Here is a 16,067-nt window from a genome sequence, read left to right on the forward strand (position 1 = left end):
GTGCAAATTAAGCATCGGTAACTGCCTGACCCCCATTCATTTCCCCCTGCCTTGCTTAAAATGTAATCGCCTCACTGCCATATTTGGAGAGCGTGCTACCAAATGACCTTGGATTGCTGCTGCGGACCTTCTCAACATATCTTTTATTGCAATGCAATTTTTTTATGTGTAAAGGGGCAGAACTCAAGAACAAGTTAACTTTTTCATTGGAGTAAACAATAGAAACTTTTGATGAAAAGTTAAAAAAACAGTTGCAATAAAAACGATGGCTTAATTTAAGGTTAAGAGAGGGGGAAGGAGAGGTCGCATTGCAATAAGAACGGTGCGTTTATGTGTTTTTTTTTAACCGGGGAGGTGTCCCGGTGCACCGGTTACATTTAATTTAAAATAAAAAGGAGCGAACAGATAGTTGCATTGTTTTGTAGCAGGAACATGGTTTATGCTGCTGCTTTGCGTCCCCCGGAACCGGGGAGGAGAAGGGGAACATGTCCCGGTTGACCGGTTACAAGGCGCGGGTCCTTTCTCCCGATCTGTGTGGGGCTGTAATTTGCTGCAGGCCGCTCGGCCGGCGCCGCCTCGCGCGCCCTATCCTGTCCTGTGCCTCGCGCCGCCTCAGCGCCCCGGGAGCTCTCAGCCCACTCCGGTCATGTGACGGCGAACGTAACGGAACGTGCAGCAACCGTTTGGCAGTTTGGTTGAGAGGAAGGCGGCGGCGCGGAGCGGAGAGCCGAGCTCGGTCAGTCGGTGCGCACAGACCGGGAGGGGGAAGACAAAAAAAAAAGGCCGGATTAACAAAAAAAAACAAAGCGCCGTAAAGGAGCTGGAGGAGGAGCCCGCAGGTCGGTACCGGGGGTGGAGGAGGAGGAAGGGGGGGGGGGTGTTTTGGTGAGGCGGGGAGGGAACCGGGGAGGGGGGAGGTAAGGGCGCGCCGGGGTCCGAGCTCGGTGCGTCGCACGGGCCGCGTGAGGCGAGACCTGGGCCCCGCGGTGGAACACACACCGCCACACCGAGTGAGCAGGGGCCCCTCTCCCGGTATGAGGGGCGGCTGCCGGTCTCTCCTTTGTCCCCCCCCCCCCATGCCCTGATGCTGGAGGTGCGGAAGTGGCGGCCTGTGAGAGACACTCATCCGGTCACACGGAGAGAGAAGGCTGGCCCCACAGCGCCACCAGCAAATGGGGCGGGATCCCAGCGAACTATTAAAATAATTAACACCCGAGCCGAGCAGGGGAGTCGGTCTCAGTGCCATTGGCTCCTCCCTTTCTCAAGTCGCTGAAAGTCTGCGGCCAAAATCGGGCGCCGATCGCGCTCGCCTCCGTGGCACATTTTAGCAAATGGGCGGAATCAAATCCCCCCTCCCGGATCAGGAGTTATTTTAAAATCTCATCTCTGCACTTTTTTTTGTCGCACTCTACTAATTTATTGCGACCATGTTGGTTTCAATCCGCTGAAAAGTTTTGCTTATTTTTGTTTATGTATTTTAATGACTCTATGACTCTAACTGTATGTGTGTGTAAATATTGTGTGTGATCAGTAAGGTTTGAGGTGTGACTTTTCGCTGGTTTTTTCTTTGTTTGAGAAGAATACTTTGGGAGTTTCCCGACTTCCTTTAAGAGACCCAGTTGTCGGAAGTTGGTACCGTTAACCTGACGAGACTAAGGCTATACATCGCACTCGTGAACTAACACTGGTGTACTGTTAATTAGTTTAAATGAAGTACAAACACAGCTTGTAAACGGTTCATATAGTACAAATTTAAAGAGTATATCTACTGTAATGTTGAACAGTATATGTACTCCGTGGTACTAACCCTCCCTCCCTCCCCGCCACCATGTGTGACAAATATAGCTGCTTGAACCATGACAATCACCTTTTACCCAGTTCACTCTTGAGAACTGGGTGACTTGACAATATACTGCCTATAAGTCAATGGTTACTGGCTGGTAAGGAAAGCCCCAGACTGTATTCTGTGAGTGCACTGTGTCTCCTGTTTCTGTAATTAACTGTGTCATATGCAAGTCACCAAGCTAAATAATCAGTATTTAGTGATCCTGATTAGGAAGTTTACCAGAAGGCAGTTGCTCATTTCTGGAGAGGATGTTCACACAGCCGAGAACCCGGCTTTTCATGGAAAATCACAATGCTATCCTATAAATATGGTATAAATTCCATTGAATAAAAAAAATTGACTAGTCAACTACCATGATTATAAGGTGTTAAGCAGCCCCTTGTATATAATAGGCAAAGCCACAGTTTTTCCTTTTCTTAAAAAATGGATGAAATCAAAAACAGTAGTCCCTAAAATGCCAGTAAATGTTTTGGAGAGCCATGCCATAGAAATGGAATTTGACTGACTTGACTACTCTGTAAGCCTTGCACATGACCTTATGGAATGGTGGTAAGTTGTTATCTGCACTTTAAAAAAAAAAGGACTTGCATTTATATAGTGCTTTTCATGACCACCGGATGTCCAAGTGCTTTACAGCCAATGAAGTACTTTTGAAGTACAGTCGCTGTTGTAATGTAGGAAATGCCACAGCAAACTCTCTCAAGCACACATGTGACAATGATGAGATCTATTCTTATGATGATGTTTGAGAGAGAAATATTGGCCAGGGCACCGGGAATAACTCCCCTGCTCTTCTTGGAAATAGTGCCATGGGATCTGTGATGTCCACTTCAGAGGGCAGCCAGGGTCTCGATTTTAAAGTCTTGTGTGAAAGATGTCACCTCCAACAAAGCAGCGCTCCCTCAGTATTGCGCTGAGAGTGGTCAGCTTTGATTTTTGTGTTTAAGCCCTAGAGTGGGACTTGAACCCAGAACCTTGTAACTCAAGCCAGAGTGCTACCAACTGAGCCACGGCTGATGCTTGAGGAGAAAGTAAAAGCAAATACAGCTTATTCAGTGTGTGGATTTATCATTTCAGTTACCACTTTTTTCAGAAATTGAATATAGTGGTGATTCCAATAATAATCACAGCTGACTACATTAATTGGTCACTTTCTTGTTACACTTCTGAGCATTGACTTGGGAAACTGGCATGATAAAGCCATTTGTGTATAAAGGGTTGCATTATAGTAAGCATTTTACTTGTTATTTATTTCATGTTAACCAGCTGGCCCTGGTTCTGTTTGTTTTGAAATGACCTGTCCTAAGGCTGTCACACTTCACTAGAGCTGATCCTGTAGTGGTAGTGATCATAATTCAGTCAGTTTTAATATAGTTATGGAAAAGGACAAGGATAGAACAGGAGTTAGAGTTCTCAATTGGGGCAAGACCAACTTTACTAAGCTGAGGAGTGATTTAGCGAAAGTGGACTGGAAACAGAACCTTGAAAGTAAAGCCATGTCAGAGCAGTGGGAGGCATTCAAAGGGGAGATTAAGGGGGTTCGGAGTAAACATGTTCCCACAAAGAAAAAGAGTGGAATGGCCAAACCTAGAGCCCTGTAGATGTCATGGAGCTTACAGGGTACGAAAAGGCAGAAAAAGCTTAAGTCCGACACCGAGAACTCAATACTACAGAAAGTGGAGGGGTGAAATCAAAAAGGAAATTAGCAAAGCAAAGAGAGGGCATGAAAGAATATTGGCAAGCAAAATCAAGGTGAATCCAAAGATGTTTTAACAATACATAGAGTAAGAGGATAACTAAGGAAAGGGTAGGGCCCATAAAAGAGCAAGAAGGTAACCTATGTGTAGGTGCGGATGTTGTTGGCATGGTTCTGAATGAATACTTTGCATCTGTCTTCACAAAAGAGGGGGACAATGCAGATATTGCAGTTAAGGAAGAGCATTATGAAGTATTGGATGTGATTAAACATAGGGAGAGAGGAAGTATTAATGGGACTAGCATCCTTGAAAGTGGATAAATCACCAAGGCTGGATGAAATGTACCCCAGGCTGTTAAAAGATGCCAAGGAGGAAATAGTGGAGAGTGTCCACCGTTTCCAGTCCTCACTGGATACAGGTGTGGTGCTGGAGGATTGGAGCCCTGCTAACGTTGTACCTTTGTTTAAAATGGAGCGAGGGATAGACCAAATAATTACAGGCCAGTCATTCTAACCTCAGTAGTGGGCAAATTATTGGAATCAATTCTGAGAGACACGATAAACTGTCACTTAGAAGGGCACGGATTAATCAAGGATAGTCAGCATCGATTTGTTAAGGGAAGATCTTGTCAGACTAACTTGATTGAATTTTTTGAAGAAGTAACGAGGATTGATGAGGGTAATGCAGTTGATATGGTCTACATGGATTTTAGCAAGGCTTTTGACAAGGTCCCACATGGCAGGCTGTTTTTTTAAAAAAAGCCCATGGAATCCAGGGAAATGTAGCAAGCTGGATACAAAATTGGCTCAGTGGCAGGAAACAAAGGGTAATTGTTGACGGGTGTTTTTGCAATTGGAAGGCGGTTTCCAGTGGCGTCCCATAGGGCGCAGTACTAGGTCCCTTGCTTTTTGTGGTATATATTAACGATTTGGACGTAAATGTAGGGGGCATGATCAAGAAATTAGCGGACAACGCAAAAATTAGCTATGTGGTTGATGGCGAGGAGGATAACTGTAGGCTGCAGGAAGATATCGATGGACTGGTCAGGTGAGCAGAAAAGTGGCAAATGGAATTCAACCTGGAGAAGTGTGAGGTGATGCAATTGGGTTGGTCAAACAAGGCAAAGAAACACACAATTAATGGGAGAATACTGAGAGGTGTAGAGGGAGTGAGGGACCTTGTAGTGAAATGTCCACAGATCCCTCAAGGTAGCAGGACCGGTCGATAAGGTGGTTAAGAAGGCATATGGAATCCTTTCCTTTACTAGCTGAGTTATAGAATAGAAGAGCAGCTGGTTATGCTGGAACTGTATAAATCATTAGTTAGGCCACAACTTGAGTACTGTGTGCAGTTCTGGTCACCTCATTACAGAAAGGATGTAATTGCACTAGAGAGGGTACAGAGGAGATTTACGAGGATGTTGCCAGGACTGGAAAAGCGCAGCTATGAGAATAGATTGGATAGGCTGGGCTTGTTCTCCTTGGGACAGAGAAGGCTGAGGGGAGATCTGATTGAATTGTACAAAATTGTGAGGGGCCTGGATAGAGAAGATGTGAAGGGCTTATTTACCTTCGCAGAGAGGTCAATGACAAGGGGGCATAGATTTTAAGTGATTGGTAGAAAGATTAGAGGGGCGATGAGGAAAACATTTTTCACCCAGAGGGTGGTGGGGGGTCTGGAACTCACTGCCTGCAGAAACCCTGAACTCTATGCACCTCAAGTGCTGTAACCTGCAGGGCTATGGACCAAATGCTGGCAGGTGGAATTAGGCAGCGTGGCTCGTTTTCTGGCTGGCGCAGACATGATGAGCCAAGTGGCCTCTTTCTGTGCCGTAAACCTTCTGTGATTCTAAAATGTCTCTTATACACTGTTAATAATGCACCTAACCTCTAGTGCAGGTCCTAACACACTTTCCAGCAAAACCCTACCTCTTACCAGCTGTCAAAGATCTCAGCCTTCTCATCTGCAGCGTGACCTCAATCACAGCTCGCCAACTAACTCAAGGAGTTGGCATATGGTCTTGACCCCCAGGTTGGATTCAGCATATATCCACCCCTTGCACTTTATTCTATTATGATTTTTAACTGAGGTTGTGGTATAGCTTAAAGTCCTAATAAATTGCATTTCAGAAGAATATGCTTTAATAAATAGCACTAAAGTCACTATTAGAGTAACCACAAGTAATTTGAAACATAATCAAGCAGTTCTGCAATTCGTACTGAAATGGAATTGTTCAATGGCCTGCTGTCATTTGAAGTACAACAGCAGGGGGCAGCTGTGTGTGTCATCATCATACACGATGTGCTGCTGACATTGTACTTTCTGAGCCTCTTTCAACCAGCAATTTCACTCAGCACTGGGGGCAAGAAGACATACAAAATGATATGTGTGACAAATGTGTGCTGTATTTTTTTTTAAAGTTAAGTCAGACTGAATCTACATTGAGTCAGGTCCACTTCTGTGAGGGCTCTACAATATTTATTTTTACATATTTTTGATGAAAGGAATGATCTTCTGAAGAGCCAGAACGTACAGTGGGGGTGGGGGGCGGGGATGGTGGTTTTAGGACTGGATTTTGTCCTTTCATCTGTGAAACTTAAACTTGAATTAATGCCAGGCTCAGAGTGAAAGTCTCTTATCTGTTGGTTAAAAAGGCTCCTATGTAAGATGAGTTTATGTATTATGAGAAGTCTTTTGTTCTGAACTCACATCTAGTTCCTAATGAATGGGTTCAAAGCAAAAGACTGCTCAATATCCAGTACAAATTGGCTAGAAGGAAGGCTGGTTTGGGGAATGGGAAAAAATTCTTGTCATTGGGGTGAGTCTTCTGAAGTTTAGTTGAGGCAGAGTGGAGAATTCTGCTGGGTCTTGTGTTTGAATGTGACACTAGATACCCAAAGGTATTTTAGTTTCCCACTGTTGACATTGCTCAAATAAATGGGCCCAGAAATTCACCTTAAAACTAAAAGAGCTAGAATGAAAGAAAATCTGGTCGTTTGAAAAAGGAACTCCTCATATGATGGGGATTACATTACAGTGTGTTTCTGTGGAATACTTCTGTGTGTGATGGGGGATGGGAATGTACTTTCAACCTGAAGGTCTATTATGGAAACACTAATTGGAAAAAGTTGCCAATGGGGCTTTCTTGGAATGTCTAAGTGTAGGTGCACTTTCTACTGTGGTCTCAAACTATAACTGTTAACTGCGGTCCCTAGCTTGGTTGCTGCTCTGTGCTAAATTGACTAATCTTGCCAGAGGCAGCACTGTAATTACCCTCAACGTCATTGTGCCAGGAAGCAGAAATACCAGTCGAGTTTCAATGACCCTTGCTGGGAAATGTGTGGTTATGAAATCCTCAATGTTTGAATGGTCTGTTAATATTAACTCTATTATTATATGTGAAGAATGGGCACTTGGGTAAGGCACTTGGAGGGCTTCCTGTGTCCATGCTATAGCACAAGTCAGTATCTTCAGGCGAAGAGGGAAAGAAAGTGAGAGGGGTTGGGGAGTTACTGATCTCAGAAGTGTCATGAGGTATATTAGGCACATCACGACTGACACAATATGGTAACATAGCAGGTCACATATTTCTGGTGGTGAGGAATCCAGAACAAGGGAGCACTTAGTGCTAGGCCTTTGGAGTTTCCATACAAAGGGTAGTAGGAATCTGGAACACTGCTCCAGAAAGCTGGATGTTGGGTCAATTGAAATTTTAAGACTAAGATTGATGGATTTTTGTTAGGGAAGGGTATTGAGGGATAGGGATATGGATCAAAGGAGGGTAAATGGATTTACGGTACAGGTCAGCCATGATCTAATTGAATTATGGATCATGCACAAGGAGATGAATGGCCTAATTCCTGATCTTATATTTGAACAGTTGCAAGTTGCTATTGCAATTAACAGCAAATTCACTATTTGGCACAAACATCCAGAAAGCTAACAAAAAAAACTTTGGAAGTGGGTCTCAAATGGAGCCTTGTATGACCAATTAAATGATTTGTGAGAGTCTGTTAAATACCATGGGATTTGGGTACGTTGAGGTGGTGGGAGAGATTTTAACTCTACTATATGTATCAAATTCCTAAATACGTTTTCAGTCAACGATTTTGTTACACATAGCAAGCAGAGAAAACCTTCTGATGTGATTGCAGTTTATGCAAAAGATGGGGGAGGTGGGGTAGCGGTGATCATGTGGATGTTAGGATTATGCTTTTATTTTTTGGGCGTATGTTTCTGAGATGGGACTTTTTAATTTTTGAAGCCATTGGGACAGATCTAGGAGTCTGGTTATGGAGGAATGAATAACTAGAGGTTTAGTTTGTGTTTGCCATGTCACCCACAATTGACAGCCTAGTAAAGTAAAGAACAGCAACAAAAACTGGCATTTATATAGCACCTTTAACATAGTATAACACCCCAAGGCTCTTTACAGGAGCATTAACAAACAAAATTTGATCCCAAAAAAGGAGATTTTAGGGCAGATGAAAAGGCAGGGTTTAAGGAACATCTTAAAGGAGCTAGAGAGGTGGAGAGGTATAGGGAGGGAATTCTCGAGCTTGGGGTCTTGGCAGCTGAAGGCACAGCTGCCAGTGGTCGAGCAATTAAAATTGGGGATGTGCAGCAGATCAGAATTGGAGGAGTGCAGATATCTGAGGGTTGTAGGTCTGGAGGAGGTTACAGAGATTTGAAGGGGCGAGGCCATGAAGGGATTTGAGAACAAGGGCGAGAATTTTAAAATGGAGGTGTTGCCTAACTGGGAGCCAGTATAGGTCAGCAAGAACGGAGTGACAGGTGAACTGGACTTGCTGAGAGTTGGGATGTGGGCAGCAGAGTTTTGGATGGCCTTTATTTTATGAAGGGGGAGGATGGGAGGCTGGCCAGAAGTGTATTGGAATAGTTCAGTCTAGAGGTAACAAGGGGATGGTTGAGGGTTTCAGCACCAGGCAAACTGAGGTAGGGGCAAGGTTGGGTGATATGGAGATGAAAATAGGCGGTCTTAGTGATGATGTGGATAGGTAGCCTCTGGATCAAATATGATGCCAAGGTTGCTAATAGTCTGGTGCAGCAAGAAGGCAGTAAAAGAGGAGGTCTTGTATTTTTACAGCTAATGGGCTGAATATTTCACCCTGCATTTAGAAACTAGCAAAGTGGTTTTACCCAAGTCGTTCAGGAAAGGATAGCAGCCAGATAAATCTAAATAGTAACTTCAAATAGCGGTGTAAACACAAGTGCACATGCGCACTTCGTGTTCTCATTGCTGTAGAAGTCATCCTGAGGCACTATTGCAGAACATGTTTAGGAAACACTGTGGTAAAATAAACTCTGAAATTTATCATTCTATGAACAATGTTGTTAACTGGGTAAGTGATAATACTTTGCTTTCCTACTGGCTGAGATGGATTAATGGAAAAATGGATAAACTATTTGAATATATTGTATCATAACTTTTTAAGCATTTACATGAAAGACTGCCAGAATGGAATATGTGTGCATTGTAAGGACTGTAAACTGTTGCATCTGTGGGTTTCAGAAGTTTTCAAGAATGCTATAACACATATTCCGGTGATGCACCACAAAAATCTAGGTATCTTCCTGCCATGCCATACTGACTTAACCTATTTGTCCTTAATCTTTGGTCATATAATTCTATTCTGTGTGCCAGTGCCCCCAAGTGGTTGATTTGTTCTGTACCGCAAATCCAAATAAATATCAGTTCATTGTATATTGAACTTCCAGCATACTGGAATTTTGCTGGATGATAGGACATTGTAGTGACATTGAGTTTGAACAAAAAAAATTCATTTAAACTTTGAAAAATAAAAATGACACTACAAAATTTGAAAACTGAAAGTCTGTAAATGCCAAAAAAATCTCTATTAAACCCAACGTATTTTTTACTGACTTGCTGCTTAGTAAAAGATAGTAAAGGTAAAAGATCCACTGGTTGGGGGGGAGGGGGTGGCGGGAAAGTGATCATAATGCAGTTGAAATCTATATTAAGTTTGAAAGTGACATACTCCAGCCCCATACAAGAATCTTAAACTTAAACAAAACCAATTACACAGATATAAGGGCAGAGCTGGTTGAGGTTGATTGCGTAAATAGACGGAAAGATATGGCAGTGGGAAACATTTAAAGAAATAATTCAAAATGTTGAAGAAAAATGCATTCCATTTAAAAAAAACTCAGCAAGAAAGATCCATCGGTGGCTTACTAGGGAAGTTAAGGATAGTATTAGATTAAAAGAATTGGCATATAAAATTGTAAAGAATAATAGTAAGCCTGAGGATTGGTAGTGTTTTAGAAAGCGGCAAAGGGCAACCAAAAAGTTGATGAGGGAAAAAATAGAATGAGATTAAACCAGCCAGGAATATAAAAAGATGGTAAGAACTTTTGTAACTATATAGAAAGGAGACTAGCTAAAGTAAATCTTCCCTTAGAGGCAGAGACAGGAGAAATTATCATGGGGAACAAGGACATGGCAGAGATCTTGAACAAATATTTTGTGTCTGTTCTCACAATAGAAGACACAAATCACATACCAGAAATAGAGGGTAACCAAGAGGCCAATAAGAGTGAGAACCTTAAGGTAATTAATATCAGCAGAGAAAAAGTATTGGAGAAACTTAAGGCTGTAAAATTCCCAGGACCTGATGGTCTACATCCTAGGGTTCTAAAAGAGGTAGCTGCAGAGGTAGTGGATGTGCTGGTTATGATTTTCCAAAATTTCCTAGATTCTAGAACGATCTCATTGGATTGGAAGTTAGCAAATCTTTGCTAACACCACTATTCACAGAAGGAAGAGAGGTAACCGAGAGATACAGGCCAGTCAGGAAAATGCTGCAATCTATTATTAAGGAAGTCTTCGCAATGCACTTAGAAAATCATAGTATGATCAGACAAAGTCAACATGGTTTTACGAAAGGGAAATCACGTTTGACAAAGGTATAACTAGTAGGATAGAAAAAGGGGAACCAGTAGATATAGTATATTTGGATTTCCAAAAGGCATTCAATAAGGTGCCACACAAAAGGTTAATACGCAAGATAAGGGCTCGTGAAGTTGGGGTAGTATATTAGCATGGACAGAAGATTGGTTAACAGACAAGAAGCAAAGAGTAGGGATAAATGGGGCATTTTCAAGTTGGCAGGCTATGACGAGTGGAAGATCAGTACAGGGGCCTCAGCTAGTTACAGTCTATATTAATGACTTAAACAAAGAAACCGAGAATATTGTATCTTAAGTTTTCTGACTATACAAAGTTAGGTGCAAAAGTAAGCTGTGGGGAGGACACAAAGAGGTTGCAAGTGGGCAACGAGGTGGCAGATGGAGTATAATGTCAGGAAGTGAGAGGTTACTCACTTCGGTAGTAAGAGTAGAAAAGCAGAATATTTTTTAAAAGATTTGAAACTTCGAAATGTTGATATTCAGAGATATGTGGTTGTACTCATACAAATTAGCATGCAGGTACAGGAAAGCAAATGGCATTTTGCCCTTTATTGCAACGGGATTGGAGTACATGAATAAGGAAGTCTTATTACAATCGTACAGGGCTTTGGTGCGACCACACCTGGAGTACTGTGCACAGTTTTGGTCTCCATGTCTAAGGAAGGATATACTTGCCTTGAAGGTTCACTAGATTGGTTCCTGGGATGAGAGGGCTGACCTATGAGGAGAGGCTGAGTTAATTGGGCCTATACTCTTGAGTTTAGAAGAATGAGAGGTGATCTCATTGAAACATACAAGATTCTGAAGGGTCTTGTCAGGGTAGACACAGAGGTTGTTTCCCCTGGCAAGGGAATCTAGAACATGGGGGCATATCCTCAGGATAAGGGGTTGATCATTTAGAACTAGGATGAGGAGAAATTTTTTCACTCAAAGGGTTCTGATTCTTTGAAATTCTCTTCTCTAGGGGGTTGTGGCTGCTCCATCATTGAACATATTTAAGGCTGAGAGAGACAGATTTTTGGTCTCAGGGAATCAAGGGATATGGGGAGTGTGCGGGATAGTGGAGTTGAGGAAGATCAGTCATGATTGTATTGAATGGCAGAGCAGGCTCGAGGGGCTGTATGGGCTACTCCTACTCTTATTTCTTGTGTTCTTCTGCTGATATCATGCATAAGTACCTAGTCTCCATAATCATAGATTAAATTTGGGAGAATAATGACATCAGATTCTTATTAGATTGAAGAACAGAGATCTTGAGGTGTAAATACAAAGATCTTCAAATGTGGGTAGATAAAGCCAAGAGAAATCTTTATTTTCTATAATATTTAGAAGCAAGGAAGTGATGTTGAATTTATACAAGTATTGGTTTGAAGTATTGTGTGCTGCTCTGGGCACTCAAAATGGGAAACATATTAGAGCCATAAAAGGGTACCATGAAGCTGCACTAGAGTAACACCAGGAATGAGATCTTACTGTTCTGGTGAGCGGCTTGAAAAACTGGGGCCTCTTCCAGTAGAAGAGAAGAGAAAAGATTAATGGGAGGGAGGCAGTCGGTGTATAATAGAGCTGTTAAAGATTGAGAGGCTAAATAATGTGCACTGATTGACCGTGCTAACAATATGCCATACACTGACGTTCACTAGAAAAAGGCAGAGGGAATTTTTTTTCCCCATACAGAAGCTTATTGAAACATGGAATGCTTTACCACAAGTGACTGAGATAGATACTGTAATGTCACTTAAAAGGGAATTGGATAAGTATTTGAACAGGAAGAGTATAATTGGGAAAGGGCAAGAAAATGGAATTAGCCTAGGCAGTAGTAGTTGAAGGGGTAGCACGGATTCCAGGGGCTGAATGGCCTCTTGTGCTGTAATGAATGGTGTGGGAAGAAAGAGCATACAAAACATCATGTATGAAACTGTTATTAGTACTACAAAATATGTGCACTTTGTTGTGCTGCAAAATTCTGGCCATTATCTCAACGTTTACTATACATGTTGACATGCTTACCAATGTCATTGCTTCTGGATAAGCACTAGATAGTTATTCTATCCAAAAATGAAATATAGTAACAATAACTTAGATTTATAATAAAGACGCTATATGAATTAATGTTCAAGATGCTTCACAAATGCATTTTAGGAAAAAGAATGAGAGGAAATGCATACTAAATGGTAAATCTTTAAAAGGAGTAGGTGAACAGAGAGATGTGGGGGATTCAGATACACAGATCTTTAAAAGTGGAAGAACAAGTTGATAAATCTATAAAAATCGTAAGTCAGACTGCATACTGTGTCCAGTTTTGGGAACCTTTAGAAAAGATTTCAAAGCAGTGGCATGGAGAGATTTTCTAAGGTGATACCAGGGATGTGAGACTTCAGTTATGAGGAGAGACTAAAGAAACTTGGAAAATAAAAGGGAAAAAGTACAAATGCTGAAAAATACTGCAGGTCAGTCAGCATCTGTAAAGTGTGAGGCACATGGAATAGAGTATGTTCAGTACCTCCAGTTGACTCACTGAAAAATATGTGACACTGGGCTGGATTTTGTTCTCCCCCAGGCGCGGGGTGGGGGCGGGGGCCAAAGATGGCTCCAGATGAGGCCCGCCATGGACCTAGACACCGTGAGGACCTGGCCCGGTCCTCCCGGCGGCGTCGAGGCTCCGTGGCGGCCCCCCCCCCCCCACTGCTGAGCAACGGGACCTCAAATAAAATATTCAAATCAATAAAATGAACACATTTAAATAGACTTACCTATGATCTTGAAGGCCCACCACAATCTTTGGCGCGGCGGCCGGCACTCCCATGTCTTCGAATCTCCATCTGAGCAAACGGGACGCCAAACTGGTGGGGAGGGGGGAGGAGGCAACATTCTCTGTGGGGGGACGGGATCAAATAAATGTGATGGGTGTAGGGGGTGGTGGGAAGGTTTGACCTTTAAACTTTGTGCAGTTTGTTGGGGGGGTGGGGGGGGGGAGAAAATCAGATGTAAAAGCTAAGTGTTTTGGGTGGAAAGGGCAAATAGTTACTGTAATTGTTATTGGGGGGGGGGGGGGAAGGGGCATTATAAATTTATTTATTTAACTTTGCAGGTTTACTTCCTTAAAAATTTAAATGTGCTGGCAGGGCTGGCTGCCCTTTAAAAATGGTGTGGAGGTGGGTGGGGGCGCGGTGGGGTGGAGGTGAGACGGGCCGGCCGCCCTGGCCATTTAAATAAGCTGCCGTGCAGCACATTGCGGCGGCTTTTTGGCATGCGGCCGGCCGTTTTTTGAGCTTTCCTCCAAGATTGGCAGCGAGCCCTTAAAATCCAGCCAGACACGTCCTCTGCTCATGTTGACTTCGAGAGGGATTTAAAAAAAAAAATGCTCCTTACAGTTCAAACTCATGATAATGGGGAAACCTTATATTTATTTAACACTATGGGGGGGTGGGGGTTAAGTTAAACAGATTTCTGAAGTATTCTCAAGGCCACATTTATATAATGCTGTTCTGAAGCATAGCACATCAGTGAATTCAGCTGTACAACGTTACTGCATTTTGGATGCCAAGAGGTGCAGAGTCCACAGGCTGTAATGGTGACAATGTATAATGAAAAAATAATATTGCTGGGATCTTAACCAGGGAACCAGCATTCAAATCATGGTTTCTTAGAGTGGTTGAGTATCATAGACCCCTTCATCATAAGAAGATGATGAACATGTGCTTTGCACTCTCCTACCCCACCACTGTCCAGTTCATGAATGGAAGGATTGAGTTGATCCTTGAGCTGTCTTGGATGTAGGAGGTGGTAAATCAAAGTTAGCTGATGCTGGGATCCGAGGACTAACCCATGAAGCACCCATTTGGCACCTCCAGTGAAATTTATATTTTCTGGCAGGTTTAAGATTGATGTAAGTTTTCTTCATCTCATCACTTTCAGTTTTCTTTACTTCAGTGTATCGTTCACCCTTTGTGCTCACCACCCGGTTGTCTATTATTGGGTGCCTGGTAGGAAGCAGAGGACACAGTTCTATGAATCATAAATTAGTCTGATGGTGCCGAATTACTGCCACCTAATGTCTGCCAATTGTAGGCAATGGAAAATTGACACTGGTAAATTTGGGATGTTCTGAGACATGTGTGAAGACTGAATCTGGAGTTAAGACTAGAACCAGCATAACTCTAAATTTAACCCAGCTGGCATGATTATGCTTGGTGGGGCAGAGATGAATTAGAAATGTGAAGTGATTCATTTTGGTAGGAAGAACTTGGAGAGACAATATAAAATAAAGGGTACAATTCTAAAAGGGATGCAGGAGCAGAGGGTCCTGGGGATATACGTGCATAAGTCATTGAAGGTGGCAGGACAGATTGAGAGAGCTGTTAATAAAGCATACAATATCCTGGGCTTTATTAATAGGAGCATTGAGTACAAGAGCAAAGTAGTTATGTTGAACTTGTATAAGACACTAATTCAGCCTCAGCTAGAGTATTGTGTCCAGTTCTGGCGCCGCACTTTAGGAAAGACGTGAGGGCATTGGGGAGAGTACAGAAAAGATTCACGAGAATGGTCGAGGTATTCAAAATCATGAGTGGTCTGGACAGAGTAGATAGAGAGAAACTGTTTCCACTTGTGAAAGGATCGAGAACGAGAGGGCACAGGTTTAAAATATTTGGTAAGAGAAGCAAAAGTGACATGAAAAAATTTTCACACAGCAAGTAATTAAGGTCTGAAATGCACTGCCTGAGAGTGTGGTGAAGGCAGGTTCAATTGAAGCATTCAAAAGGGAATTAGACTGTTACATGAAAGGGAAGAATGTGCAGGGTTATGGGGAAAAGGCGGGGGAATGGAACTGAGTGAATTGCTCTTTCGGAGAGCCAGTGCAGACACGATGGGATGAATGGCCTCCTTCTGCACTGTAATAATTCTGTGATTCTGAGATTATGACATTTTAGGTATGTATCCTAAATCTAAATTTCAGCATTTTTTGATTTTATTTCAAGAAATTTGGACTCAATTTATTAGAAATAAAAGTTAAAAGGAATTTGAATAGAAGTTCTGAAAATAATAGGTTTTTATAAAATAAATTGAGGAGGGGGAGCTATTTTCATTGGCTGATGAGTCAATAATTATAGGACATAGGCCCTCAGGCCTGTTCCTCCATTCTATTAAATTATGACTGATTTGTATCTTAACTCCATGTAACCCCCTTGGTTCCATAACCTTAATACTCTTGCCTAACATGAATCTATCAACCTCAGTTTTGAAATTTTCAATTGACCTAGTCTTAACAGCTTTTTGGGGGAGAGATTTCCAGACCTCCACTAGCCTTTGTCTGAAGAAATGCTTTCTGACATCACCCCTGAAAGATCTAGCTCTAACGTTTAAGCTTGTACACCCTTGTTCTGGATTCCCCCACCAGAAGATATAGTTTCTCTCTATCCTATCAATTCCTTCGATCATCTTAAACACCTCAATTAAATTATCACTTAATCTTTTAGATTCAAGGGAATACAGCCTAGTCTATGCAATCTGTCCTCATAATTTAACACTTTTTCCACACACTTTCCCTTTTGTTCCTCTTCTCCTTCCCC

The 16,067-nt window shown here is 42.4% G+C and overlaps 1 protein-coding gene across 1 annotated transcript in view; it reads left to right on the top strand.

Moving 5' to 3' along the window:
• The first annotated feature begins 337 nt into the window (after positions 1–337).
• The window catches only part of LOC137376264 (zinc finger and BTB domain-containing protein 2-like), a 48,875-nt gene continuing 33,145 nt past the window's right edge, over positions 338–16,067 (top strand). The window contains exon 1 of the mRNA XM_068044460.1: positions 338–839. The gene's annotated coding sequence lies outside the window, so the exon portion shown is untranslated. The remainder of the gene's footprint in view (positions 840–16,067) is intronic.

The sequence above is a fragment of the Heterodontus francisci genome, chromosome 13, assembly GCF_036365525.1.
Source record: "Heterodontus francisci isolate sHetFra1 chromosome 13, sHetFra1.hap1, whole genome shotgun sequence".
NCBI lineage: Eukaryota > Metazoa > Chordata > Chondrichthyes > Heterodontiformes > Heterodontidae > Heterodontus > Heterodontus francisci.